Source organism: Mixophyes fleayi, chromosome 4 (assembly GCF_038048845.1).
Source record: "Mixophyes fleayi isolate aMixFle1 chromosome 4, aMixFle1.hap1, whole genome shotgun sequence".
Taxonomy (NCBI): Eukaryota; Metazoa; Chordata; class Amphibia; order Anura; family Limnodynastidae; genus Mixophyes; species Mixophyes fleayi.
In genome coordinates, this window is record NC_134405.1 from 106,555,471 (window position 1) to 106,564,127 (window position 8,657).

Sequence of the window (8,657 nt, forward strand, 5' to 3'; positions counted from 1 at the left end):
CGCAAAATAATATTGGTGATAAAACACCAAAATATGAAGTATAATGCTACCTAAAAAGGGTATTTAGTAGCAGTTAATATTTATAAATACAATATTTTGTTTTGATGATAAAGAAATGTGGACTGTATGGTCAAATTAATACAATTATTGTGGAATCATGAACAATAAACGATTGATAAAAAAAATTACTAAAAATAAATTAATAAAAATGAAAATACAAAAATAAATAAAAATAAATAAAATAAAATTATGCTGATGACAGTTGTTATTTATTTTATTATCAGATAAAAGTTTTATGTGTCCTGATGTGACCTTTTAGTTTTTTGTTTACTGCAGTCTCTTTTGTGTGTCATACGGCAAGTACCCTTTAGGCAGCATGTACTTCCACCCAGATTCAAATTGAAACATATTTAGAGACACACTTGGATTTGAATAAGGTTGGAATTACACACAAATTGCGTGCACTTTTTAAGCATGCAACTCATGTGTAAGTTGTGCTTGGACTTGAATCAGGCACTGAGACACTGAATGGAATGGAAGGGAAATGAGAAATCCATACATGACAATGATTTCAACCCTATTTCTTACCAGTCCACAATCCAAATAATCTCTCATCTTTCTATTCGGTATTTCTCTGGTGTTCTCTTGGATTTATTTGGAAAAATAATATTTACCAGAGAATGGTAATATGGCTACTGAAGGCTCAAATCTTCTAAATTTATTCTCATATATTATATTAATATCTCCAACTGCCACTAAATCCACCAGAAGGAGGGTAAATAAGAGAAATTATAGTGGGCTGCAGACCATATATGACAGCAACTTTCTGGGCCCCCCTCCACACAGTAGGAGAAGGGATGTTTGCCACTGGGGAGCGGTCAACATGAACTGTGGCTGCGCCTCTTTACACATGACATTATGGGGGGGAATTCTATTATCCACAAAGTGTCTGTGGATCGTCTGTGAGACACTTTGCGGCAGAGATTTTGTCAGAAATGTACACCGGCCACACCAGCAATTGAATTCCCCCCATTGTGTATTAAAATGGTGTTGCTCTCACCTTCCTGTTATTGCAGCTTTCACATCCTGGAACTGGATTCTTGTATGGATCCTATAATGTTGGGACCTGTTTGGGAAATGTATAGGTACATGAAATATGGAAGACAATTAGTGAACCAAGTACAGTACACAGCACAGATCACGCAGTATATAATTATATAACATGCAAAATACGTGTGATAAAAATAATCACAGATACCTATATGTTTGAAAATGGTCAGTTAATAAAACACAATTGTAAGTGTATAAGAGAAATGGCTCCCTCTAGGGGCTCTGCAACTCCATACAAAGATATCCGCGCAATAAAAATTAAGAGGCGCTCAAAAACCCTTAAACATAAATTCAATAATGAGAGAAAATGACATAACTTCAAACTAATTTATTCATAAAGTAACAATATTGGGGGAATTGCCGGTGCTGTGGCACGCAGACATTGTGCAGCGCACATTGATGTCAATAACAGTTTTATTATAATGTATGTATTTTATAAAAATTAAGAGGCTATCAAAAACCCTTAAACCCACACACACACACACACACACATATATATGTTTAAGGGTTTTTGAGCGCCTCTTAATTTTTAGCATGCAATATAGAAGACATAGTAATCATCATTATTAATCATCAACATTTATTTATATATATATAGCGCCAGCAAATTCCGTAAGGCTTAACATTTAACACACCACCCCCACAGCCACATTACAACCCCCAGACACATCCTAACCCCCCTAGACACATCCTAACCCCCCAGACACATCTTAACCCCCCCCCCAGACTCATCATAAGCCCACCCAGACACATCCTAACCCCCCCAGACACATCATAAGCCCCCCAGGCAGACACATCATAACACCCCCCACAACCCCAGTGCCGCTCACTTACCTAAGTTGAGCATGAACTCCTCCTCCTTATCCTCCTTGCTGCTGGGACAGTGTGTAATGTCACACACTGTCCGGGGACTGGGAGCTGCTGACAGCAGTCAGCTTGCTCCCTCCCTCTTAACAGTACCCACACCTCCAGTTCGTGGGGGCACGCTAGCGCCACCTGCTGGTAGAATTTCCAGGTACAACCCAGAGGAACAGAAGTCCAGACTCGGTCCAGAGAGAGTCCAAAGTTGTTTTGATTGTCTGCTGCTTGTCCTGTCACTTTGTGACAAGTTTCTGCTATTGAAATAGAGAGGAAGGCAGAAAAACTTGTGCCTGCTGTAAAACATAAAGGAACTTTGGCCATATTATCATTTTTTTTTACCAGGTTTATCATCCCCGCACTGAAAGAGGCAGTTTCAGCCAGATATGAATTTTAGATCTCAGGAAATGAATCTGTGGTTGAACGACACATAGTCACCTATATCATTAGAGATTGATATACCTAAGTATTTTAAAAGGGGGCTTATTTTAGGGGGACCTGTGTCAAAGATTGGCTTGGGTAATGGCGACCAATTAGAAAAATACTTGATTTGTCCCAATTAATAGTCAGACAAGAATAGGAGCCAAATTCAGTGACCAACATGAGAAGAGAATTGCCAATACCCCATCTACATAGGAGATTTACTGGTGTCCGTTCAAGGCTTTTATATGTGTGTAAAGAGTCCTCCAGGTTTCCAGAATTAGAGTCTGCAGCATCTGTGGGTAACCTGCCTAACACTACACTGTATCACACACAGAGCCATTTGCCCATGTTACAGCCTGTGTGAGGCAGAGAGGTACAGTCTTTCTTTGTCCTACACTGCTGGGACTACTCCACTCCTCATTCTTTACAATCAATAGCGCTTAGTGAGTGAAAAACCTCCAGTTGCTGTTACAACTGAGTTTATTACCGGCACATTATCTACTACTACTACGATTATTATTGTCATCTTTACATTAAAAGTTATCTTCTACCACATTGTTATGCTATAAGGTTGCTACCATTTTCATTGCTGACATTAAGATTATAATATTACCTATTGCTACCTCAACTTCTGCAATGTTGGGCCCATTTATGGGAATAATATATACTTGCCATTAGTAGTAGTTTCTCATCTCATCCAGGTGTCCTGTATTCTCTCTCTGGTATCAGAGTGTGCAGCCGTAAGTAACTAGGTAAAGAGTTATACCCTGCTTTAATTTCAGGCTAGCCCATGTTTTAAGCAAAGAGTATTTGAGTAATGTGATATTAGTATATCACCTCATGCTTCCCATTCAGGGCCGAGTATGTTTTCTTGCTTAAGAGTCATTTAAAGTTCTTACGTGGGATTCTGTATTCACATCATTACTGTTCATCCATCATTGTATTAAATCTTATAGGACCATCCTATTAGCAAAAGCGCCTTGGCGTGGCGGATGGCTTAAACATACATTTGCAAATGTGTGCAACAAAGACTTTTGCATTTTTATCTACAGTAGAAATGGCAGATCCGTTGCTGGCTATAGCAGTGTGCTGGGGGAAAAAATGTTGTGTGTATGTTCCTTGCAGGATAACCCCACCCTTTCAAGCACCTGTTATGGCCTATAAATTGATTTGAGCAGCTTCCACTTTTGTATTTGTATTGAATCTTGTCTATTGCATTATAACAAGTAATCACTTCTGATTGGATGCAAGCCAAAATATTAGAACATGCACGATTTTGACTTCACCAACACTGTAAAAGCCTATCTGCTTCATTACATTAGTTGACAGAGGTTTTAGAAGTTAGAGTGAGATTATTATTATTATTATTATTATTATTATATTTTATTTATATAGTGCCACAAAGGGTCCGCACTGCCGTACATAGATCATGGGAGGACAGTACAGGATAACGATATATGGCATACAGGGTAGTACAAAAGCAAAGTTCAGTAAAAACGAAGTGTAAAAAGTATAAACAAAGTGCAATAAGTATACGTAATTACCAACTTTGCAGGGAAAGGTGCACAGGGTAAAGAGGTAGCAGTGACTACCAGTCTACAGGTAGAAAGGGAAGTGAAGAAGGGAGGTGGGGAGTGAAAAAGGGCTTATGACAGTGCCCAGTAGAGAGAGGCACTACTTACAGGATTAAGGAAGAAGAGAGAGAGATGATGAGGCACTAGAGAAGAGTAAAAAGAAGGGGGCAGGAGTCAAGTGAAGAAATGGCAAAGTGAGAGTAGTAAAGAGAGCAGGAGCTTGGTGAGCAGGGCCACCAAGGGGAAGCTGGGGCCCTGCTCCAGCAACTTCTTGTAGCCCCCGTCCTATATGTTTATAGAGATTTGTCCACAATTCAGAAATAGGAATCTCAGGCGCCGTCCCTGCTCTGCCCTCTCCTCTCATAGATGAATGTTCTCCTCCTACATCTGCTGTCAACACGTCTCCCAGCTGAGTTTTTCAGCGTCCTCCGTTGCCAGGCAACGGCATGCCAGCCGGATATCGGAAGTGGGGCGCTCAGCCTCCTTGCTGACCACCCTCTCTCATTTAATGGATGTATAAGTACTTCTCTATCTCCCCTTGTGCCTGAGTATAATTTGTTGCTTGTAGGCTCCTGTGGATATTCTTCTTCATATTATATTGCTGTCCCGGTTCTGATGTGTGCCTGCCCCTTGACTTTTATTACGTTTTTCACGATTTTGGTTTACATATTCATTCCTGTTACGACATAGACTGTTCATAACCCTTTGGATTCTCCTTCGGTACTTGTTTTGTCCATACTGGTTGTGACCTGACTTCATCTCCTCTACGCTTACTCAACATTTACTTTGCTAAGAACTGTCTACAAGGGCCACAATCTGCACGTCTCATGCAGCCAAGCCCATACCTAATGCAGGGGTTCCTGGTGAACATCCGGGACATGTTAGACTCTGCACCTTGCACCTACCATCTGTGTGCACACAGACTGAAAGGAACCTGTGGCAAAAAAGCGGAGAAGCTGGATGCGAAAATGCAGCCAAATTGTAGACACAAAAATATAACTGCACACTTGCATTTCTACATCTGTATTGTCAGTTGTGAGCATAAGTTATGTGCAAATGATCCCGCATATAGATTGTTCTTCAATGACTGGAAGGATAAATAGTCGCTCAACCAATCACATGCGTTTTCCCATGCTAGCGCCTTTAGATTGGATCAGATATTAATCATCCTGAGCACTGGCAGCCATGTGCACGCTTGTAATTGAATTTCTAGCATGCAGAGTCGATGGCTACCCAGTCTTCCTGGGACATGCAGTGCAACAGTAACTGGGGCTATAGCTATGGTTTACTTACCCCTATGGTTCTGATTTACAATTACCATGAACTTGATACCCACTAGCCCTGAGGTGTCAGGAAGACCCCCAGTGTTATTTAACTTGGGGCTGGTTGCCTGTAGGATGGGTGGGAGGTTGCTCATTGTTGAGGGGGTTCCAACGACATGCCAAATACTGTGGAACTGGTTGACATTATGAGAGGAGGTCTCCATGCTCATTGTCCCCCTGCTCTAGTGGAAGCCAACATTAAGTTGCTGAGCTGGTGCTAGTTAATGATTGGGGGGGAAACATTTATTTAAAAGAATATTATTTTAAACATTGTAACAATATATAACAGTGTGACAGAAAAAGTACTAGACTCTTGTTAAAGTGGGTTTATTTTAAGTGCAAGTCCAAATGGTATAGGCTGCTGGGTATTGTACCTGGTTGGTGTCCTTGTCTTCTAGTTCATATGGTGTAGATGTACTGATGAAATCAGGCAGTGACCAATATGAGAGGTTCTCTCTCTCCTCATTTTGAGACAGTCCTGCATCCTCCTCGGTGGCAGAGCTGGATTAAGGCTTCGGGGGGCCCGGGGCACTTAAGACAGGGGGGGCCCTAAGATCTAAAATTAAGGGCATAGTGACACATCCTGCATTACATCACCTACAGCCCACAGTATGACACTTACAGCTCTCCCAGAGGGCTCGCTTAGGTTGTCTGCATAAGAAAAATCATTGCTTCCACAAACTAAAATACTGTACATTAAAACAATCATCAAAACACCACATTAAAATGGGTATTGACACCACACATTAAAACTAGCAATGATATCATACATTAAAAATACCATTGATAACGTACACTAAAACTAGCAATGATACCGCACGCTAAAACTAGCAATGATACCGAACTTTAAAAATAAAATTTATAATGCACATTAAAACTAGCAATGATACCGCAAATTAAAATACCATTGATAATGCATCATTGGGCATGGCCAGGCCACCCTCCTACAGACAAAAAAAACTGCATTGTTGTGTACACCATTGAACGGTCACCAAAAATTGGGATTGTCCCACTAGAATCACAACATTTCACAGACTTTGCTGCTCTCTCCTACCTGTTCTTCTCACTTTCACCACCTGTGCTGCAGGTTTCTTTAGTTGCAGCTTGTCTGGATCCTGGAATGTTAGGGGCCCTACTTGAAAAAAAAAATGGGTACATTTAGAAAATTACAACCACCCCCGGCGTTAAATCAGTACCACCCATGATTAATAATTAGGCCTTCCTCCAGCCCCAACATTAAAATAATAGTATTCACATTTAATACATAAACCTATTTCCCTCCCTACAAACAGCCCCAGCAATAAATTAATAGTATTTTCATTTCAGAAATATACCTATTTCTCGCAACCGTCACTGCCATTAAATAATTCATAGGCACATTTAATAAAGGGACCTCATTCTCCCCAAACTCACCCCCACATTCAGTAGCGCCCAAACCACCCCATCTTAAATTAATTGTCCCCACTATTGTGCCTCTCTTCTCCCCCTTTTTCCTTACTGTGCCTCTCTTCTCCCCCTTTTTACCTTACTGTGCTTCTCTTCTCCCCCTTTTTTCTTACTGTGCCTCTCCTCTCCCCCTTTTTTCCTTACTGTGCCTCTCTTTTCCCCCTTTTTCCTTACTGAGCCTCTCTGCTCCCCCTTTTTCCTCCATAGTGTGCCTTTCTTCTCCCCCTTTTTCCTCCATAGTGTCCCTTTCTTCTCCCCCTTTTTCCTCCATACTGTGCCTTTCTTCTCGTTTTTTCCTACATAGTGTCTCTTTCTTCTCCTTTTTTTCCTACATAGTGTCCCTTTCTTCTCCTTTTTTCCTCCATAGTGTCCCTTTCTTCTCCCCCTTTTTCCTCCATACTGTGCCTTTCTTCTCCTTTTTTCATACATAGTGTCCCTTTCTTCTCCTTTTTTCCTCCATAGTGTCCCTTTCTTCTCCCCCTTTTTCCTCCATAGTGTCCCTTTCTTCTCCCCCTTTTTCCTCCATACTGTGCCTTTCTTCTCGTTTTTTCCTACATAGTGTCCCTTTCTTCTCCTTTTTTTCCTACATAGTGTCCCTTTCTTCTCCTTTTTTCCTCCATAGTGTCCCTTTCTTCTCCCCCTTTTTCCTCCATACTGTGCCTTTCTTCTCCTTTTTTCATACATAGTGTCCCTTTCTTCTCCTTTTTCCTCCATAGTGTCCCTTTCTTCTCCCCCTTTTTCCTCCATAGTGTCCCTTTCTTCTCCCCCTTTTTCCTCCATACTGTGCCTTTCTTCTCCTTTTTTCATACATAGTGTCCCTTTCTTCTCCTTTTTTCCTCCATAGTGTCCCTTTCTTCTCCCCCTTTTTCCTCCATAGTGTCCCTTTCTTCTCCCCCTTTTTCCTCCATAGTGTCCCTTTCTTCTCCCCCTTTTTCCTCCATACTGTGCCTTTCTTCTCCTTTTTTCCTACATAGTGTCCCTTTCTTCTCCTTTTTTTCCTACATAGTGTCCCTTTCTTCTCCTTTTTTCCTCCATAGTGTCCCTTTCTTCTCCTTTTTTTCCTACATTGTGTCCCTTTCTTCGTTATTCCCTTTTTTTTTTTACTTACCTTTCTTGGAGCTTCATTCTTCTCTTCTCTTCTGTCTGCCTGTTTCTTTCCTGGTCCTCTCCGCGCTGCTCCTCACTGAATGACAGGCGTGACTTGATGACGTCACGCCTGTCATTCAGTGTTAACAGTGCAGAGAGGAGGGACGCCGGCGCTGTCATGAGGTGAGTAGTATCTATATTTTTTTTTCCACTATCCTGCTCCCCCCACCAACGCAGGGAGCCCTGAACCCGAGCGCAACCCCCCCTCTCTCCGAAGGCCCCCCGCCGCCGCCGCTATTAAGAAAAAAATAATAATAAAAAAAAAATCAGTAGAGGTGATGCGCGCGGCGGCGGGGGGCCCTTGGAGAGAGGGGGGCCCGGGGCACGTGCCCCCTGTGCCCCCCCTTAATCCGGCTATGCTCGGTGGGGGATGATTGTGTGATAATACAGAAAGTTGGAGCTCTGTACTAATCACACAATCACACACCCCTTTACCCACTGAAGAAGGTTCAACACTGCAACAAAACTCCTTTTGCACAACATGATCTCTACAGACAGTGATATCTTCTCACATTGGACCGCTGCCTGCTTGCAGTAGGATATCTACGCCATATCAGGCCACTGTAAGTGGATCTGTGATTCAGACAGTGACCAGACTAACCTGGTAGAAGAGCCAGCACTCTTTGTGCTATGCACAGAATTTCATCCACTATGTTGGAATTGCACACTGCACCCTAAGAACCAGGTAAACAGCATCACAGGAGATTGCTGAAACATATTAAATAGCAACCTGAAAGAGAGAGGCTGTTACAGCGATAAACAGTTGCAACAATTTTGG

At 41.9% G+C, this 8,657-nt stretch overlaps 1 long non-coding RNA gene across 1 annotated transcript in view; it reads right to left on the bottom strand.

Annotated features, from left to right (window-relative positions):
- Window positions 1–2,026, bottom strand: part of LOC142149928 (uncharacterized) — a 28,808-nt gene extending 26,782 nt beyond the window's left edge. Inside the window, exons 1-2 of the long non-coding RNA XR_012690928.1 lie at window positions 1,945–2,026; window positions 1,061–1,126 (exon numbers count right to left, since the gene is read on the bottom strand). This is a non-coding gene — a long non-coding RNA (uncharacterized LOC142149928). The remainder of the gene's footprint in view (window positions 1–1,060; window positions 1,127–1,944) is intronic.
- Between the last annotated feature and the right edge of the window lie 6,631 nt (window positions 2,027–8,657).